The sequence below is a fragment of the Anser anser genome (assembly GCF_964211835.1).
Source record: "Anser anser genome assembly, chromosome: 1".
NCBI classification, from domain to species: domain Eukaryota; kingdom Metazoa; phylum Chordata; class Aves; order Anseriformes; family Anatidae; genus Anser; species Anser anser.
In genome coordinates this window covers 129,203,910-129,224,305 of record NC_139720.1, presented here as the reverse complement: position 1 = coordinate 129,224,305, position 20,396 = coordinate 129,203,910, and the positions used below count along the sequence as shown (strand labels likewise).

Below are 20,396 nucleotides of genomic sequence, written 5' to 3'. Positions count from 1 at the left end.
CTCAGCAGCACAGGCAAAAATGATTTTTGCTGCTGCAAAAGTCAAGGCTTGTGGCAAAAAGGGGGCCAAAGCCCAGTGAAGGGTTGAGATGGAGGGATCTGCAGATCTGCTACCCCCTGGAGCCTGGAGGGCCGGAAGCAGCAACTCTATCAGCAGATGCCTCCTTCTCCCTTCTTTGGAAGTACTTCACCTGTTTTCCCCTCTGAAGCAGCAGCCACCCTGCCTTGCCAGGGCTCTGGCATGAGCAAGGTCAGTAGAAGGACTGGGGCCATTTCACTGCTGCAAGCAGCATTTTGCCCTAGGAGACTGCCTGCTTTGCCATGGCCCAGAGCGAGCCTTCATCTATGAAAAGAAATTTCTCCATGCAAACCCTCCCTCTGTTGTATCTCAGTTACAGGAGTGAACTTAACCAACACCGAAGAGACTAGATGAGAGCAGGTGTCAACCACAACTGATCTAACAGAAGAGCAAGAAAATTGTAATCAGTACTTTAGGATCATTTGAGGAAAATTATCTATGTAGGTAGTCATGCCAAAAAGCTGGCTGTTTTATCAATGCCCCATGTCTTTGGATATATTCTGAAGACAGCGGGTTAATATTCTGGGCACAATACAAATCATAAAACAAGATAGTTTGTTATTTGTTCGGCTTTGCAGAGATTTTTGTCTGTAGCCAAAAGAAAATGAGGGGAGAGGGTATGAGGGGGTGTATTACATATGCTAGATGGCATGCATTCAGTGCTGTAATGACGTTTAACAATTCCTTGGCCTTGGAAAACAGCCTGAGGGATGCCATGTTTAACTTCTAGCTGAATTGCAACTTCCACATGAATAGAGTCGCTGTATCTTGACTACATTATTGATTTTCTCAGGATTACTCCAGTGAAGCAAGTGAGCAAACTTAGCTGTTGTATTAGATGCTCAGCAGCAGGCAGTATGCAATGCCAGTTTTTGAAGTAGTTTGTTTATCCTAACATTTTCTGATATGCATTGAGACACAGAAGAAGCTATGGCAGTACAGGCTAAACCACTCAAGTCCTGAGCCCCAGACACTAGACAAATGTCTCAGGCCTTTGGGGTGGCATCTGGGGAGAGTAAGAATTAATCAGTGCTTTCCAGTACTGGCACAACCAACTGGTTGAAGAGACACAACAGCAAAAATGCTTTCAACTTTTAACAGTGGAAGGTTCGTCCTAGTTTGATACCTGAGCATTTTTATAGCACATTGAAGCAGTTGAAGCTAATTTTTAATGACAGGGCTTTTAGAGGCAGGTGAAAGATGCTCTGCACTTGGAAAACTGAATTACTGCCCTGATGCAGGTGCCTTGCTATGAACGTAGGCGTATGTCTCACGGTGTGTCATGTGTTTGAAGTTTGGCTCAAATCAGGAGGGCAGTTCATATGCTCTTGTATCTGTTCCCAATGCTGTATTGCTGTCACTGACTTTTTAAAGTCATCTAACTTACCGAAATCTAGAGGAACCCAAAAGAGGCCCTGGGCAAGTGGGTGAAAACCAAACAAATCCTCATTTCCATACACATCATGTGCCTGCAATGGTATCTTAGCATCAGTGTCTTCACAGGGTGTTTGGGAAACCTGCCTACAATGGTGCTTCATGTTTTGCTTTGTTTTTGTTTTTGTTTTTTTTACAGTAATGTTTTAGAGCTTTTTTTTTTTTCTCTTCTTTAGACACTGTGAGTAAAGTGAGAGACAAAAAAGCTCTATCTGCTGTAAACTGTGATCTAAAAACTGAGGGGGCTGCTGTGGATGGCTGTTGGCAGCATGCTATAAATGTCTTTTCTGTGCTGGAGCTATTCCAGGAGCGAGGGTGCTGTCTGTGCCATCCTGCCGTTAGCCAATACCCGCCACTGCTATGCAATAAAAAAAAATACAGGGGTATTAGAGGGGTAAAAATTGGGTTCAGGACATGAGAATTAGTAGGGAAAGCTACAGTATTTAAGAGCAATCATTTTTATTGGGGCTTGTTCCCAGGTGCCTCTGTTTTCACTTTAAAAAAAATGCACATGGCCTACCTAAATGCAGATACTGAAATGAAGTGCTCGAATGTAGAGCCCCACGTTAACCATGCCTGTTTCTAAACACACAGCCCCTTACTTCTTTATGTTATCTTTAATTTGGTGCTTGTTGCCATATAATTCTCCCCAAAATGATACTTCCTCTCTTCATGATGCTTTACCGAGAAGTGATGTGTTTTGTTGATTACAATTATTGGGTTTGGTTCTCTTTTGGAGATCAAGCAAGAATTGATCTCTGCCCTGCCAGCTCTCCCAGGTAGCACCAGTCATTATGTTGGTCCCTTCTACTGTCCCCTTCATCTTTCACCCTCTGGCTTTTCCTTCCATTGCCGGGTCATGGTTTGGTGTTTGGGTGGATTACCCTGTGTGTTGGGTATCTCACTATGAAAGAACACTTTGTGTAGGCCTAGAAATTTATTCACAAGTTGGTAAAATGGGCCTCTGCCAAGTCCGGGGTTGGATTTTCAAGTGCTTCTGCCCCAGATGAGATTCACAACTGCCTTTGTTATGAACATAAAATCATACACTTTGACAGTGCAAATTCCCTTCTTGCACGACTTCAGCATGCAGGTTAAGCAGGATGCTGTAGCACCAGTGAAACTACATACATTGTGAAAGGTTAAGAAACACAAAGAGAATTTCTCCTTGTTACAAAACCTGCTATTTACAATCATTGCATATGGACAGTATGCATATTATTCATCATTGCAGTCAAATCTGTTCACCGAGGAGAAAAGAGAGCATTCACGTTGAATATGTTTCTCTTTCCTTTCTCAAGTTATATTTTAGCCAGGCCTTACTGGACTCATTCAAATTATAAGTAGATCAAAAATAAGATGAGCAAGAGAATGGGATCCGTAACTGTAGGATGAAGCTGACCCATCCTCAGAAATTTCCTAATATATTTTTTTTTCCAATTTGAAAGTGCTGGTTTGTTAAAAAAAAAAAAAAAAAAAAAAAGACCACCTGAAATATGTTAATTGCAATTTAACTTTATTGTACTGAATTATTTCCAAAGTGTTCCAGTAAATTTTAAAAATGGCATTCTAAATTTCATCTTATCAAATGGTTTAATTTTCCTGTTCAAAATAATCTTCCTTTCAACACAAGCATTTCTTTTATAAAATAACATGATGTAAGATAATTCAAACCGAACAAAGCACTTCCACTGTTGTTGAAATAAGAAAAAAAAAAAATGTGATCAAACTGAAAGGAATTCTGTTTTATTTGATGGGAAATATAGTAATGATCAGGGGGTTTGCCCAGATGTACAGAACATCCCGTTTGGCCTCCAGTGGGTTTTTTGACTTTTAAGACTATTTGTTCCCCTAGAAAAAAAAAAAGAAAGGAGCCTGCTCTCCCTGAGCTTGAAAGTAGCAGTGTCATTTACAAAATCAAAATTGTGCAGGGAGAGATCAGCAGTGAAATGCATGCAGGTGGATTTTTTTCTCAAGAAGCACCGGGCACGCCGCATCGCTCAGTCACAGCAGGCAGAAGTTTGGGATTCCTGTTGAGATCAAGGAAAGGAAAACTTGACACCTTCAGAAGGAGATTTCAGCCACTTTGAACCACGCGTGGCCCCCACCCTGCAAGTGCCTGGCTGGAGGAGGGGGATGCAGCCCCACTGTCTTTTCCACCCTCTTTGAGACCCCTTAACACCAACCTGACATTTCCCATTAGATTGCTACTGGAACCAAAGCTTCTCTCTAGCTCTTTTTTATTTTAATTTTTTTTTAATTTTTGCACTCTCCAATTTGTTTTTCACTGATGCTGGCATTTTTTTTTATTTTTATTTTTTTAAATAAATAAATAAATGTAGCAGCCCAACTTTTTCAGGCTGTTCCCTCCTCGTCTGTGTGCAGAGGACTGCAGATCTGTGTGCGATATAATGAAGGCCTGGGGGAGAATATTAGCACTTCTGAAAAGAGCTCAGGGAATTCTGGTTTTTGCTCTGACAACTGAAGGCAGAGGAGAGTTTCCCTTTCATGTTTGTTTTCAGTACATAAAATGATTGAAAGCAGTTTCCCAAAGAGGTGGATGGGGGGGGGGGGGAGAGTGCTAAAAATTTTTAGCATTTCTAATTTTCTGCCTTAATTTTGCTGTGGCTGCACTCTTGGATGACTTGGTTAATGCTACCGTGGGGCAAGCCTGGCCAGCGAGGAGCCAAAGACGGGGCCACACGTCTTGTGGGCACAAGTCCCTGCATTGCCAGAGAGACCACCACCGCAGGGATGGGAGAGGGGCTGCTTCGGCCAGAAGAAGAGCACAAATTCACCAACATGGAGAGGGCAGAGGCTAGCTGTAGGCCCCATGACACATCAAAGCTAGGCCCCTGTAACACAGGCAGTTCTATAACGGCTGCACATCAAGGTCACCCCGTATCTTTTTATTTATCTAAGTGGTAATATTAGTGTCCTACACCCTTGGATGGAAGGCAAGGCAGCTTTCTGCAGCACTGCTGCTCAGCTGGTAGTGGGAAGGCATCAAAAGCAAAACCTCGTGGGCTCCATAGAGCCTGCCCAGACGCCTGTTCTCATCTGCAATATATCTCAGGTGGAAAAACGGTGTACTTTCTTTTGCCCCTTAAGGTGGCCAGCTGTGCTCGCTGGATATTTTTTTGGGGGGAAATTCATGATTGGTGTTGTTAGGATGAGGTTAAGTGGATCCTGTGCTTCGGCCATGGTTGCTTGGGCCCTCCCGGCCTGTGCTTGGCAGCACTAGGTGTGCTGTAGGCATTTACTGCAGAGTGACTCAGACCCTCTGGCTCACCCCAGGCTTCAAATCCTAATCCAAACAACATCTAATCTCCTGGCCCAGGCCAAGAAATGCACTGACAAGTCCTTCAAGAAACTTTTGGATCAAGGTAGGACCCAGCACAGAGCCCCTCTAGGTAAATATGGACCGTGCCTCGAGTTTTAGTCGGGCCAGCATGGGGCTGCGTGCCTGGTCCAGATGCAGAGAGGAGCCCAGTTTCCATCTGACACCTTCCTTGACACAAAATAATTAAGACGGGGTTGCCAAGAGACCGGTGCTGTGTACCTCCCTCTTGCTTTGAGCTCTGAATTGATCCACTCGTTTCGCCTGATGCTGATCTGAATGGTGGCAGCCTGAGACCATCTATAGAAAATCCATTCTGCCAGCCTGGAACAGGGAGTTCTTCCCTCTCGCTGCCTTCTGCTTTATTGGGCTCTTGACGAGAGTGCCTTGGCCTGTGTGCAATAAGTAGATGCTGCCCTGCTTTATTCAATTCCACACGCACAACGTGTGTGCATCTGTCGTGCCCTGAAAACTTGGTATGTAGTGTGGAAATGTGTGGTTGTGGCTGTTTGATAAAAGAGATGGCCGAAGTCATGGTTACTCTCACCTTTCATGTCAGATTACTTGTTGAATATTAATTCAGAAGCAAGAGCTTAGCGTACTGAAATGCCTCACTGCTTTTACTATGTTCTTAATGAAAAAGGAAGAAAGATCGCGTGCGTTGACATATATATGGCACGGAGAGGACTAACAGCAGCCAGTTAATAATCTTTGTCTTCCTTGCTGCTGGCACAGGTTTAGAACAAATGCACACAAAAATGTCCCAGGCACGTGTGCTCACAGATGTCTATGCATGCAGGCATGGTTTAGCATGAAGAATCACATAAATTAGCAGGATTATAATTATTCTTTTTAATCCCTTCGCTTTGAACAAACAAGCTTTAATCAGCAGACGGGAAGCCCATTTAAAACTTGAAACGTAATCCAAGGTCAGAAGCTAAGGGTCACCACCCTCGACTGTGGACCAAACAACCAGGTGTGACTGAAAATTGTGGCAAAAAGTGGACTTTTCCCTGGGGTACCCCAACAGCTCTGAAGAGCACCTCAGCTGAGCAGGGGTGGGGGATTCGTCCTGGAGAGCCCTCGGGGCTGGGAGGGCAGCCACGAGTGGGGGCACATCAGCACCGTGCTCCTGAGGAGCAAGGCAGGCAGCCACAGAGAAGAGGGGTGGAAAGAGGGCAGGAAGCTAATGAAAACAATTCCTCTCTCCAGGGATAATTGGGGAGGGGTTAGAGGTAATTAGTTTGTATGGGTAACAGAGGTTAATAGGGTTCTTGTTTTGGTTTTTCTCTTCTTTTGATGGAGCGTGTCAGTTGTTTAAAGCTAACAAGCCGATGAGATAAAAAGCAAATTAAATATGCGATCCAGGTGTTGCCAAAAGTTGAGGCAGAAGTGTTAAAAGGAAAAGTTTACAGAGCAGTACAGAAAAAAAAAATGAAAGCAAGGTTTGCATGTAAATACCAAACAAACCAAACAGCCAACCCATCCCAAGCCTTGCATTATTTGTGACTCAGGTGTTTACTGGACAAAAAAAAATAAAAAAAAATCAAGAGTGAAAAATGTAGTTATTAAGAAAAACCCTCTTTCTGCTCTAATGCATATCTTTTTATTGATTTACTCCAAAGTACTTCCATACAGCTTTCTGCCTCATCAATAGTTCCTCATCAATAAACAAGAGGAGACTGAGAGTGCAGTGGCTTGTTCCATGAACCACACAATAGCTTTTTCTACCTGGGCAGGGTAACCCCCTCTCTGATGTCCCCAGACTCCTTAACATACCTTGCAGCTATATTTAAAAGTTTCTGACTTGTACCAGATCTTGAACAGGAGCCTTCCAGAACAAGGAGCCTTCCAGAAACACTGGGCATGTGCTCAAGATCAAAGCCCTGGTCATGCACATGGCACCACAGTGATGTGGAAAATGACCAAAATTTCCTAAAAACGCTGTGTTCATTTAAAAATCAGTAGAAAAGGACAACATTCATAGTAAACTATTCCAGCAACTCTGTCTTACTGAATCTTGCATGTGTCCCCAGGTCATAGTGACGCTAACTTTTCAGCTCATCCTTTTCACCCTGCTATCTCTATTTATTTTTATATTTACTGACCCCTGTTTTCTGCTTCTTCAGTCATCAGCTGTTTAAACTGGAACTATAGATGTAAAGATGACCAACTTTCGAGACCTTCTCCTCACAGACTTTGCCTGGGAGCCGTGGTTCACCTTCCACTCCTAATGTTATGAGGTCAGTTTAGAAGGGAAATATCCGCACTAGAAAATGTGTAATGGGAAGGGAGTTTCCACACTGCCTGTGGAATAAATAGATGATAAGCCATCTTCCTTCCTAAGGGTTTGAGCCAGTTGCAAGAGCAGAAATTGCCCTTATGAAACATGTGATTCACTGCCCTGCAACCAGTGGGAGAATTGCGCCCCAGGTGTTGGAGGGAAACACACCCAGGTGGCCAGGAAAGTAGCTTGCCTAATGAAGCTACCAGTGAATGGCACGAAGCTGTTTTATTCTCTGTGTCATCGGGTTCTGAGGTATTTAAGTATGCCCTGTTGGACCCTGAAATAAGGGGGAGAGTGGCAGCCTGAGGGATCCAAAGTTACTGCAAGGTATTCATGGGCATTCAAAGGCGCTGAGAATTGTCAACAACACTGTGGGAAGGCTTGCTAGGAAAATAGCTCTTTTCTAAGCTACACACACTGCTTTGTGCTTCTAGTTCCAAAATATTTTGCAGACAAACTACTTGGATGATTTACAGGATTCATTACACTGGAGTTTAGCATAATCTGCTACCACTTTTACTGCTGCCTGGAATATAATTTGAAAATATCCCCACAAAAGAGCAAGGAGAAGAGTGTTAGCAAAGAGAAGAGCAGCGGAGTATTAGTATTAGCATGGTCACTTCTGCTGCAGTCAGTCTGCACCTGTCCTGTCTTTTGCCCTGTGTTCACAGAGGGGAGCAGACTGTCAGACATATTCCAGAACAGAAGTAACCCCGAGTTCATAATATCCACACATGGCTTAACCTTTGAAAATGCAGGAGGACTGTATCTGCCATAAAGGGTAGAGGAGAGAAGGTGGAGAGATGATGGATAATTTGTTGCCACCAACCATCTCTTACTTTTTGTGGATTATACATAAATTTCTGATACCAAATGAGCAGCAACACAGAAAATGGAGGGACCAAATGTGCTAAAATACATTGCTTTGCATGAGTAAAAAAAAAAATAAAAAAATTCTGTTTAATAAATGTTTATGGAACTTGTCTTGGATGCTCTAAAAATAACCTTGCGGGAGCGAGTCTCTGAGCCCCTGCAGGAAGCCCTACAAATTCCTAGCATAGAATAACAGCTTAATCCTGGTTTTCACAACAAAAAGAACAATTATTTTTAGTGCATTTAAAAATAGACTTCAGCTGCCCGGTGCCTCGTCAAAGCAAGACCTGGAAGATGTGTCATTTCATGAGAGTGTGGCACAAGTTGCCAGATGCTGAACGACCACAACATCTGACAATAATATGGTGGTTCAGATGTGTTAAGAGGTGTTATGATAAAGACTCCAGGCCAGGCTTGCAGGAAAAGGATAAGGGGGAAAAAAAAAAAGGGGGGGGGGGGGGGGGGGGGCTGAGGAACATCCTGACAGCAGTGAAGGGTGAGACAGAGGAATGGGAGCAATGCTGAGCAGAACCTTCTTGTGGCTGAGACTCCAGGCTAATCGTGTTCTACGAGGCTGGAGAAGAGGAGGCTCAGGGGGGATCTTATCAATGTGTATAAATAGCTGAAGGGAGGGTGCAAAGAAGATGGAGCCAGGCTCCTTTCAGTGGTGCCCAGTGCCAGGACAAGAGGCAGTGGGCATGAACTGGAGCCCAGGAGGCTCCCTCTGAGCACCAGGCAGCACTTCTGTGCTGTGCGGGTGAGGAGCCCTGGCACAGGCTGCCCAGAGAGCTGTGGGGGCTCCTCCTTGGGGGTCTTCAAAAGCTGCCTGGGCCTGGGCAGCCTGCGCTGGGTGTCCCTGCTTGGGCAGGGCTTGGAGCAGGTGAGCCCAGAGGGCCCTGCCAGCCACAGCCACGCCGTGAGTCTGAGAAGACAAACGTTGCACAGCCAGCTGGAAAGTTATAAGGGGTGTAAGAGGCTCCAGTTATGCCATGGGAAAAGCACAGTTAAAACCTGGTCCCAGTGAAATCAAAAGCCAGTCTCTCACTGACTTAGCTCACCCGCAGTTCTGCCATCTGGACTGTGACTGACAGCACCGCCTCTCGTAGGTTTTAGATGGGCCTCGAAGCACGCAGACTTCATAGGCATTCTTGCTGGCCATTGAAACTTGGTAGATTTCCCATCTTTCCCTTCTATTTGCCAGTTCTTGAGCAGAACTGAGGATCCTAAAGTTTTTGTGAGGAATTAAGGAGCACTGGCAGCCTCCTGCTTGTAGCCATACTAAAACTCAGGCCAGAGCCTAGACTTACTGCTGAATGCCTGACAGATACAACACCAGGTCACCTGCAGGGACCCACCACAAAAGACTGGAGTTTTACTTCCACAAGTTTGTAGCCCAATAGAGTTTGTAGCCTCAGCACTTGCTCCTTCCCCTGAGGGTTTATCTCCTGTCACCACTCTATTTTAACTCTCACACTTGGATTCCTAGCGCAGGCCAGTTATTTGGGCTCCCTCTGTGGGCAGTGGGAAGCACAGCATTTCCAGAGGGTGTCTCTTGCCTTTACAAGATACCAATTAGCCTATACAAGCTTCTAAGCTGGCTTTGCTGATATAAAATTAAAAAAAAAAAAAGCTGTGTAACTACAGTCCAACTCTTATGTAGGGTGAGCCGTGTCATATATTTGTAGCTAGCTGTTCCCAAATATAAGTATCTCCAAGTATGCTTTAGGCAGTTACCTCACTAATGTGTACTTCCTACGCACCATTTTGCTGATCTGCTCCAAAGGGTGCAGCTGGAAGATCTCTATTTGGCTGATATGCCTCGAAAGTGATGGGATAGTGCTCATCTGTCAAACAAAGCTGGGAGAGAGATGAGATGCTTATCTTTCACAGACAAAACACCTGGCTGTCTGGCTTTGTGAATGCTAATTTTGCAAGCTCAAAAAATATATATATATAAAAAAATTAAACTAAAATAAAAGTATTCATAGCACATTTCCATCAGCTCGTATTTCTATTATATAGATACAACCTAAAATCCATGGAAGAAGTGATGACAAATTACTTTCTTTTTCAATGGTTCTAAATATGTTTACTTAGTATTCATTTCTGGGCTTTTTGCTTCTTCTTTTTTTTTTTTTTTTTTTTTTTCCCCCAAGCTTTTGTAGTCACATCATTCCAACTAGACTGGGTACATAAAATCCCCCTTAATAATCTAAGTTGTCAAAACTAAGAGCATTCTGTAAAATACCAGAAGAGCCTCAAATTGAATAATGATGAAAATATTTATTTAGGTTTATTTGGTCTGTTGTTGCAAACGTGCCTTGCATGTGACTCAGCAAATGTATTCTTTGTTTTTCTTTCCTTCTGTTTTTCTTGCAGTCCTTTTCTTGTACTCCGCCAAGAAGGCAGATTTTGATACAAAGTCCCTGAAAAGTATGGTGCCTTATAAAAAACCAGGATTTTCACTTACTGGCACACAACTCCAGGCCAGCTAGTGTGGGTAAACAGAGCTTCCTTTTCACAGGGAAGCAGGTCATATGGGGAATAAAACCACCACCTTTCAGAAATGGGACATTGTCCTATACCAATTCTTTCATATTTTTTCTGGTGTTCACTTAACGTGTTAATTTGAATTAATAAGGGGGTTTATAGTGGTTTTGTCAGTGCGGTTTCATAGTTGCTCACACCTTCAGATGCTCTGTGCACAGCCGCGGGCTCGGTCCGTCAGCGGTGTGATGGATGGGCACTGACCGTAACGTGGGATTGGTGCCACTCTCTTCAAACGCGGCTGTTTCCTTGCATCTTCCCAAAGTAGTGCATAAACAATTACCTCCAATGTTTGGAGCTACATATCAGATGTTCGTAGGTTTAAGAGCAGGCTGGAAGGAGGAGGGCTGGAGGAACATGCCATGGTACTCTAACAAGCGTCATTGTCAAGCCCTTCAGCTTTGAAAGGGAACATTAAGGTATCATTTACTCTCTGCCCTGGCTTCCTATGGAGCGCCGCTAATGAAAGACCTCTTTGTGTGTGCAGTCACTAACTACAGAGACCAGTCAAAGCCTTTGTGGACATAGCCATAAAAAAGAGCCCGTAGGCCAGAGCCGATCCTACAATTAGCTCCTGTCTGTGTGAGTGGAAGCACCTGCTCTGGCAGTAGTGCCTTTCAAAAACAGAGACTTTTAAACCTCCATCCGCTCCAAGGAGCCCTTTTTCCCTTGAACGACTTGCGTGTGTTGAGGCATGTGCACGTTATACACCAAGATCAGCGGAAAACACAAAGACAAAATTGCAACGGGGGCAGAGACAGGCACTGCATCTTCATACAAGTGCCTACGCACTCACGGAGGGTGATGTTTTGCAGTGTGGCTGTGCAGATGTGAATGGCAGTCCTACAAATCCGTGGTCATACCACATGAGTTTTTAAACGTGTCCTATCCTTTTCCCTTCTGTAGTAACAGATTTGTTTGAAACATCGTTCTTCTTGTTGTCTCTCCGTGCTGTAACTGGAGCTGGAGCTGTTGAAACCACCACCGGCAGTTCGTGGCAGCGCATCAGGGCTGCACCTCTCAGGCACGCTTCTCTGCATGGGTCAGTCGCCTCATTTCAGAGCTGCGTTTCCCTTGGGATCCCACGCAGAAAGCTCTGCAGCTCAAGGTGGACTGCGTAGAAGTGCCTGGGCAGTGGAAGAGGGCGTTCGTGGTCAGCCCTCTGTTATACACACAGCTCAATATGCATGGAGAAATGGTTAAATGAACTCTTACAGATCACACCTGCATTAAATATGAGTAAGATACGTGCATGAGCCCATTTTAAAATGTGCATGCAATACACAGAAAGGTGATTGAGGGAAAATGAGTGCAAATTTACAAATGTTGTAGACTTTTCAGCTGTAGACGTCTACTTTGCTATAAATCTGTTTTCATGCTGAATAAATCAGTATCACATCACACTTTGCTCATGTATCTGGGTTTGCTTCAATTGTTTCTACAGCATTCCCTGGGTTTTCAAATGCTGCTTACTGAATAGCGAGCTGCATGTTTAAAAAAAAAAAAAGTCATCCTGGTAGGAAAATCAAACTTGCCAAAAGATATCTCTTCTAAAAATCAGAATTAGTTTTGGATGTGTTGTCAGCTTATGAGTTATTTTGCCTTAGACTGCCAGGAGAATTTAATTTTGCAGTTTCAAGTGAAATTCCTCTAATTGAATCCGGTGCGGGCCTTATCATCAGATCATGCCATTCATGGAAGAGATTTACCCATGTGTACGAGTAAAAGCTCTGCAAATGCTCCGGACAAGCTGAATTTCAAAGTCTACAAGTTTGAGGGCTCATAACCACCTGGGATGCATTCACTGTCAGAAATCTGCTCAGGTGAATGCAAGCTTCACAGACCCAGAGGTTCCCCTTTTCTGCTCCGTTCCCAGACCTGTCCAGCTGTGGGGCTTGGCCCCAGTGCCCCACGGCAGCGCCAGCAGCAAGGTGTCTGTCTGTTGAGTCCCCAAATCAGGTGTTACAGTATTAATGGAAAAAATCCTCCTCATTCCCTCAAAAGAAAATAGCAGAGGCTGATTTTTTTCTTTTTATAATGGTGGTGTTTCAAAATGGGCCAAAGGTGGTATAAAAACCACACACTTTACCACCTGTCATGCCTAGTTCCCAATTAAAAACTTACACCATTCCTGCAAGGTGGTCTTTTGCCTCCAACAACACATCGGTGGTGGAAGTGAGGGAGGAAAGCAGGTGTTTATTGCGGTAGTTGCCTGATGCAGATGTTTGCTCAGGTCCTGCAGAGCAGCGCGAACCAGAGGGCTGGCCGCCGAGTGCTGTCAGTCAGCAGGGAGGAACTCGGGTAGCTTAGAAATGGGCTAAGTTGGCGCACACCAGCACGGAAATGAACACTCCACAAAGCTTGAAAGGTTGGAAACAACCGAGTTATGCCGTAGATGGAATTTCAAACAGCCCCTTGGAGTTTGGGAATCTATATAATCAGCATCATGAAAGAGAAACAAATAAGTGCATCTTTTAAAAATGCACAACAGTGCAGATCTCACCGTAAGCCACGTTATTCTGTATTTTCATAGTCTTCTGGTTATTCTCCCTCTGCTAGTTCATGTTCTTCTAAATTGTACCAGTGTATTTTCCTGAGGGCAGGCTTTGGTCTCTTCCTGCTGGAGAGTCAGGGAAAGGGGGGGTGGGGAAATACTCTTGGAAGGGACTGGGTTGCAAAGGTTGATTTTAAATGTCCTGAACTTTTTGCTCATGAAAGAATCTCCTTGTCGGACTCAGAGGATGCTTTAAGCCCTCTGTGCTCCTTGCCTTCTTCTCTGCGCTGCTGCATCACTGACAGAGCAAACAGGTACACCTGAAAAAGGGTTCAGAGACAGCAATCCTGGGTATTTTCATTTTAAAGAAGTAACCAGGTTTTGTATTTTTCAGCCTAACTTCCTTAGTTAGACAACTGAGAGGCTTTCTGACCCTATTGCAGGTAGGATTTCAAAAACTTTGACTTTAAGAAAAAGCATTCTGTGCGATTTAAATACACGGAAACTTCCAAAGACGCTGAAGGTGTCCCGCCACTGCAGTGGGTGCGCTGACATGCTCTCTACAGAAAGACTGCATCACCTGCAGAGCCCACCTAGTGCAAACCTGTGTATGTCTTGAGAATGGCATGATGTGTGCTAGTGGGATCTCCATTTCTAACAGCTAGGCAGCTCTCTCTGTGCACGACAACCCAGCCGGCTGGCTTTCCAGAGGGGCAAGCAGCCCACGCTGAGCACCAGGCAGACACAGATGCACAGGTCACGAGCTGGCTGTTCTATTTCCCCGTCCGCTCTGCAGTGTTTTGTCCAACCACGACTGTTTCAGTCCCTTCTCAACCACAACTCATTGATCTGCTAGAGAGAAGCAGAAAACATTTCCAGAAATGAGCATGTCATCCGCTACTGTTTGGTGAAATGCATCCCTCTGTTCCAGAGGGAATTACAGCTTCCATCTGCTCCGTAATACGAAAAACATGGGCAGGCCCCTTTGTTGCAGAGCTGCCGTGTTATCAAGCTGCACAAACTCCTGGAGATTCGTGACTGTTGACATTTGATTTGAGGAAATCAGGCCGCCACTCTGCAATTACTTCATTAGGCCCACAAATAATCAGATGAAGGGTGGTCTGAGATTTGAAAAGCTGGGCTGTTGGGACTTTGAAATACATCCAATTCTTCACAATCTCTTTCAGCTCTGTTTAGGTTAAGTACAGCATGTGTTTGAAGTTAAAAAAACGTGGAGTTCCTGTGGGGAAGTGTTTTCCACGTGCGTTCAAGTAGGACGCATGTTGTCCGCATGGACAAACCGCTCCGTGTCCTTCATCTTGTGCATACGATGCCTGCTGGAAACCTGAGCGTGCATCTGCACAGAGCTAGGGAGGACATGTGCTGAGCAGGTCCCAGCTGGCTCATCTTTGTGGTGTCAGGCTTGCTTTGGTGGGGTGGAAATGTTCGGCTCCACACTGCAGTGCAGTGGGTGCGGGGCTTTGATGCTCCAGGAGCACCGGTGGGACCCAGCCCAGAGCTGCAGCAGGGCACTACAGAAGATAACCAGCATGGTGGGCTACAGGCTGTCTGATGAGACCAGCCTTTTTTGGCACTGTGAACCACTTCGTTGTGCACCCGGGTAGCTTTGGGGCCATACGCTCCTCCAGGAGAGACTTCACCTCAAGTCCCTGGGTGCCACCCAGGAGATGCTGCAGGCTGGCCAACCCCCAGGTGCCTGAGGACTGTGCAACATTTGGTTCTCTCCCGTGACACCTCTGACACGGAAAGACTGGCAGAAGTGGCACTGGGACTACGAGCCGAAGGGCTTTGCTTGTTTTAGGGGAGAGAGGAGGGTGCTGAGGGGCTGAGCAGCCTGCACACCCACCACGTGTTTCTGCATTGAACAGGAAGGACTGGGCGCCCAAACTGCTTCAGGATCCCAACCTAGACCTTATTTTGGATGTGTGTTTTGGCCAACAGTGGGCTTATCAGCTGCAAGAAAGAGATTTGAAGGGAAGCTTTACGAGGGGCTGCTCCGTGCCGTACGCTCCCTCCATCCGTGCACCTCCGTCACTGTCACTCACACGTGCCCCTCTCTACCTCTGCCAAGTCGTTCGTGGCATACATTGGTTTTCTGCTGTCTGGGGCTTTGAGGCAGGAGCACTGCACAGCAAATAAAGGGATTAGTTCTAATAAGGAAAGCCACTGTTTGGCCTAATAGCTGTACAATTAGTAATACTAAGAAGCGGATGAGGGCAGGCTTCTTGTTTGGCTGTAATCTTTTGGCATATCGTGTTTTAATTACAGACTGTTCTACCATCTAGAATATTAATCATCTCTTACTGTCACTCTTCTTCATTGTTTTGTCCAAAGGGAATGCGGTCCACCTTTCTTTGTAGTTTGTTTTTTTTTTTGTAGTTTTTTTTTTTGGCTACAAACTGGCTACATTATTTTGAAATACACTGTACTCATTATGAGAGATTTTGCTTAAGTCAAACCCCAGTAACCAGAACTAAATGATTTGCTCTTAGTTCTATACATGAAAATGAATTATTTTATATATATATATATATATTTAAAACTCATTTAATTTCTTTAGCTTTGTTTCACATTCTTTGCAGTTACTCATTTCATTACTCATAGACACAGCCAACCATAAACAGATAATTTTTAGAAAATATGTCAATGAAGTGATTTCTCTAGCAATCTGAGAAGGAAGAAAGATCATAATTTTTGGTTTTGTTAATTAAGCACTTGCTAAGAGCTCAGTACCAAGAGGGGGACTGTGTAACTGGAGAGCAGTTAGGAAGAGAAATGAAACTGGTTGAAATAAGATGAGACACAGCAAGTGAAATCTTGTCTGTGAAACCAGACTGAGTTTGACTGTGTTTTTTCTATCGCTGATGTTATATGATGTATATATTTTTTCCTGAACATTTAGATGAAATTCATCATACTGCAGTACACTTTGGAGAACACGGGTACCAAGAGTCTACAATCAAACTACATATATATATATATATATATGTATTAGATGTGGTTTTGCTTTTGTACAACAAAAATCAGGACATAATCTGTGTGACTGTGTGAATTTTTTTTCCTGTGCTGACTTAGCAAAGGCTTTTAAATCTCCATGCCTTAATTTCTGTGAAAGATCAATGAATAATGCCTGCTATTGGGACAAGCAGAGATATTACCATTTGTTTTGGGATCTTTAACTTAATTTTTCTGCAGGCAAAAAATAAATGATCTCTTTGTATTCGTGTTATTCTGTATCTGGTTGGTGTGTACGCAGATGGCAAAGCCTGCCACTTCAGCCTGGCTCTGCAACTTGCTTGGCTGGCTTACTTCACCTGGCATTTTCTTTTCTTTGATCTTCTCTTCTCTTCTCTTCTCTTCTCTTCTCTTCTCTTCTCTTCTCTTCTCTTCTCTTCTCTTCTCTTCTCTTCTCTTCTCTTCTCTTCTCTTCTCTTTTTATTTATTATTAGGAAAGCTCCTTTTCCAAACAAATTCATAGAATCTGCAGGTGACACTGTCTTGGGAAGAATCGGAAATGCTGGTGAGAACTTGGAGCAGCAATGAACAGGGAGGCAGGCAGGCCTTGCCAGTTCGGAAAAAAAAAAAAAAAAAGAGCAGAAAATAACAAAGTGAGATTTGACTTGTTAAAGCACAAGTTTAAGCTCTAGGGAAAAACATGAAACGTGGTTTTGATGTTTTGAAGCGGAGCAGGGTTGTGCTGAAGGAGCATGTGGGAAGGTGGGCAGCGCTTCACTGACTGCCTTCAAAGAAGGTTTAAAACATAAGGTGCTATGGGGAGGCTTCGGGTCCCTGGGAAGGAGGCGGTGATTCCTGTCTCCTGCATACTTGGTCTGTAACTGGAATCTGGGGATTGGTCCTGATAACTAGATTGCTGGAAAAGTAGAGGTAATTTGGCTGGTGCTCAGAAAAGAACAGCAGATATGGAGCTGGAAGGGAGCTAGGCTGTCTGCTGTGCTTTGCAAGAATTAAACCTGGCTTGCTTGGCAGTGCCACAGCTGAGGAGGAGATGCAATTGTCTGCACCTGCAGAGCATGTGAAGACCAAGACAGGAGAAGAATTACAATAGTAAGCAGTAACTCAGTAACTGGATGAATATTGGGAACAACATCTTGATTTATTTTTTTTTTTATCTGTGCTCGAAGTTCTGAAAGGAATGGTGAAGATAGGATTGTTGGAGTAGTTCGGATCAAACTGAAGGAAACCCATGTGCACAGAGCGTCTTAGACCATCTCTTTTTTCCTCCACTGGGAATACAAGAGCAGGATCAGTGGGCAGACCCCCGTGTGGGCACACGTGCAGGAGTCACAGCTTGACCCATTTCTTCTGCTATTTGTGGCAAAACCTCCTGTCACACCTGCCATAGCCTGCATGCTATTTATGGCCACGTTTTGGACAGCAGCAGGGTCCATGTGTACACAACTGCATTCATCGTGAAATTTGGGTGGAGGGTAGGAGCCAGCTGCTTGGGGCTAGGAGGTGGTGAGGCTGCACGGGGGCAGCGAGGCAAATGAGGGGGTGGGGGACACCTCTCTGGTGCCCGGCCTCTCGGCGGTGGCCGTAAGTCCTGTTGCAGCAGCCTTTCTGCTGAAATAGGTGCGTGGTTTGTGAGAGTTCACACTGGTTTGGGAGCTCTGCAAGGCAGCTGGAGCGAGTCATAGTGGTGGCCAGGCCCTGCTGGGTTTGCGTTCAAAACGGGTGACTTAGCAGGAAAGCTCGATGGTATGTAACGATCAGCCAAGGCACCCGGCCTTCCTCGACTCCTCTTCCTTTAGGCAGGCCGGCCAGATAACTTAACGCCAGAACTACAGGGATGCTATAAATACTCCAGACTCCTTTTGCTGTTTGTTTGTATATCTGTCAGGTTATCACAACGCAAACACGGACAGCACTGTTGGGCAAAGAGCTAACGGAGAGAAGACAGAAAACCAGACATACAAATTATTTCAGATAACGCAGGAGCAACTTCTGCAGTGGGAAGTACACTGTCTGTAGCCTTAGGCTTGCATTTCAGCGTGCTTGGCGTATATAACCCATAATAACATATGTGGGATAACGGCAGTGATTTCTGGGGCCAGGAATAAATTTGGGATTAAAATGAGATAAGCATCCTAGACTGAGTCAGTTGAGAAGCCTGTCTGTTTCTCTTTATAGCATGGGTATACCAGGCACTCCCCTCCGACCTCTTACAGTATCCCACCCTTAACTATTGGGAAGGGGCATGCATGGCAGCAGCCCTCATGGTTGCTTCGTCTCTTCATTTGGAATAGGGCATGGGCTTGGTGTTTGGGATTTTTTTTTCTTTTCTTTCTGGAAGCCGAGCTGGCAGCTTCTTTTGGCTTATGTTTATAGCACCCCAGTGTGCTATAGCTGATGAAATATAAATGACGGAGTTGATTCTGAGGGCTGTAAAATAGGTCTGGTGCTGGAAGTGGCAAGCTTACTTCTGCTTGGTGAAAAATTTGTTGCTTTTCTAAAGGGGTCACTATTTCAGTTCTCCTGTGAGTTTTCCTCACTAAATGGCACATAGTATTTTGCACATTTGCATGGCTTTCGAGGTAAGTGCAGGAACATACTAGTGAAACAGCGCTCCTGGTTAATGCTTCTGGTGAACAGCACGGCCAACATTGCTTGCTGAGGCTGTGGAGGCAAGCAAGGCAAAGGTCAGAGCCCACCAAACACGGAGGGAAGCAAGGAGTTACACAAACACGAGGACTTACAACCAAAAGGTCCGCTGCTTGTGATACACCGATGGCTGCAGGGGAGGCAGGCGATCCTCCCGTCCCATCGCACCAGCATCAGAGCAATGCTGATACGAGCACAGGTCAGCAGCTGTCAAGGCAAAATCATATTTTTCTCAAGGCGAACTGTCATCAGAAGGGGAATGCTTCTCTTTAGCCTGGACTTTAATTTAAAGGGTGGATCATATTTGAAGGATTTAGCAGCTTACACCAAACCCAGCATGGGTTAATTCCCTTTGCTGCTGATTGGAAAGCCCAAGTCAATCTTTTCCTGAGACACTTGCTATATTTAGTCAGGAAATGATAAATAATGCTATTTGAAGTGCATTCAGCTTCTTCCCCTTTCCTCCCCCTACCGCTTTCCTCCAAAATAGACTGTGAAGTATAAATAATTTGTATATTTAACCTGAATATTCCTTGTCTACTCAGGTGTGCTCGCTTTCTGTCCCTACACAAAAATTCACTAAGTGGGTTGAAAGTTGTTATTTTATTTATGTGCAGTATAAATAAGTCACACTACATGAGATGATTTGTAGTTGGCTTAAGCATGCTTTATTTTGTGTCCTCTGCTTTCTTATCAAACGTGCCTTTATCACTTGAACTATTCACCTTAAGTAGTGAATTCACTTTTTGATATCTGAAGGGAAACATTTCTCCCACTGGCAGAAAAAACACTGGCTGCTATTGTGTGCCTGCAGTTTCTTGCTTTGCCTTTGTACTTGTTGAAATGTCTGCTTTCTGATCCAAAATATGGATATTAGATTACCATTTTTCTAGTAAAGAAAGGTTGTTTACTTAATTAAACACCAGCTAATGATGACGGAGGAGACTTTTAATTTCTTTCTCATCCATGGAAACTTTTGAACAAAGCAAAATGCCTCAGGTAGTAAGATTTTTTTTTTTTTTTTCCTGTGGAAACAAAACACTTTCCCTTTAGTTTGCCTACAAAGTGGTGGTATTGATTTGGAAATCACAAGAAAATCTTTTTTCCTTTCAAAAAACGTCCTTTTGCTGAAGGAAGTTTTCAACAGGCTCCCATAGGCGCAAACATCTTGCTCACCATCCCTTGAGGAAATCTATATAAAACCGAGGATTTATGATCTATGAAAATCTTTTAGGCCAGGTGTTTTTGATGGAAATCACAGGAGATAGATCGTGCGAGTTATTCAGTAAGGTTGGGCGGCGGGATGCCTGCATCAGAGCAGCGTAAGGAGGTTGTAAATCAGATGAGAGCTGGGCTGTGTGTCAGCAGCAAGTTAGCTCTTCCGTGGGAGCCCCCACTCAAGGACCTCAGCTCGTGTAGCATGGGAGCTTTTCAGTAAGCGTTACTTGGATGCTAAGCAGAGGTTAGTCACTTGAAAGGGAAAAACAGGCAAAACACCAATTTTCAGTTTCATTTTTTCTGCAAATTTGCCTCGCGAATTTATTTATTTTTTATCTATAGTGATGAAAAGACAAAAAAAAAGTTAAAAGTTTCTGTACACACAGACAAGCACTGCCCAGCTGCTTGTTCTGTGGTGTTCAACTTATCTGTTGGAATTCACCTCTTGGAGAACGAAATGGATTTGGCAGGAAGAGAAGGAG

General features: G+C 44.4%; 1 protein-coding gene across 4 annotated transcripts in view; it reads left to right on the top strand.

Annotated features, from left to right (window-relative positions):
* NHS (NHS actin remodeling regulator) overlaps positions 1-20,396 on the top strand; it is a 249,102-nt gene that overhangs the window by 157,335 nt on the left and 71,371 nt on the right. For 2 of the 4 annotated variants that reach the window (XM_083842336.1, XM_083842337.1), the window contains exon 1: positions 8,480-20,396. This exon is cut by the window's right edge. The exons of the other annotated variants lie outside the window; for them this stretch is intronic. The gene's annotated coding sequence lies outside the window, so the exon portion shown is untranslated. Of the gene's footprint in view, positions 1-8,479 lie in introns of those variants that run through there. 4 annotated transcript variants of the gene reach the window in all.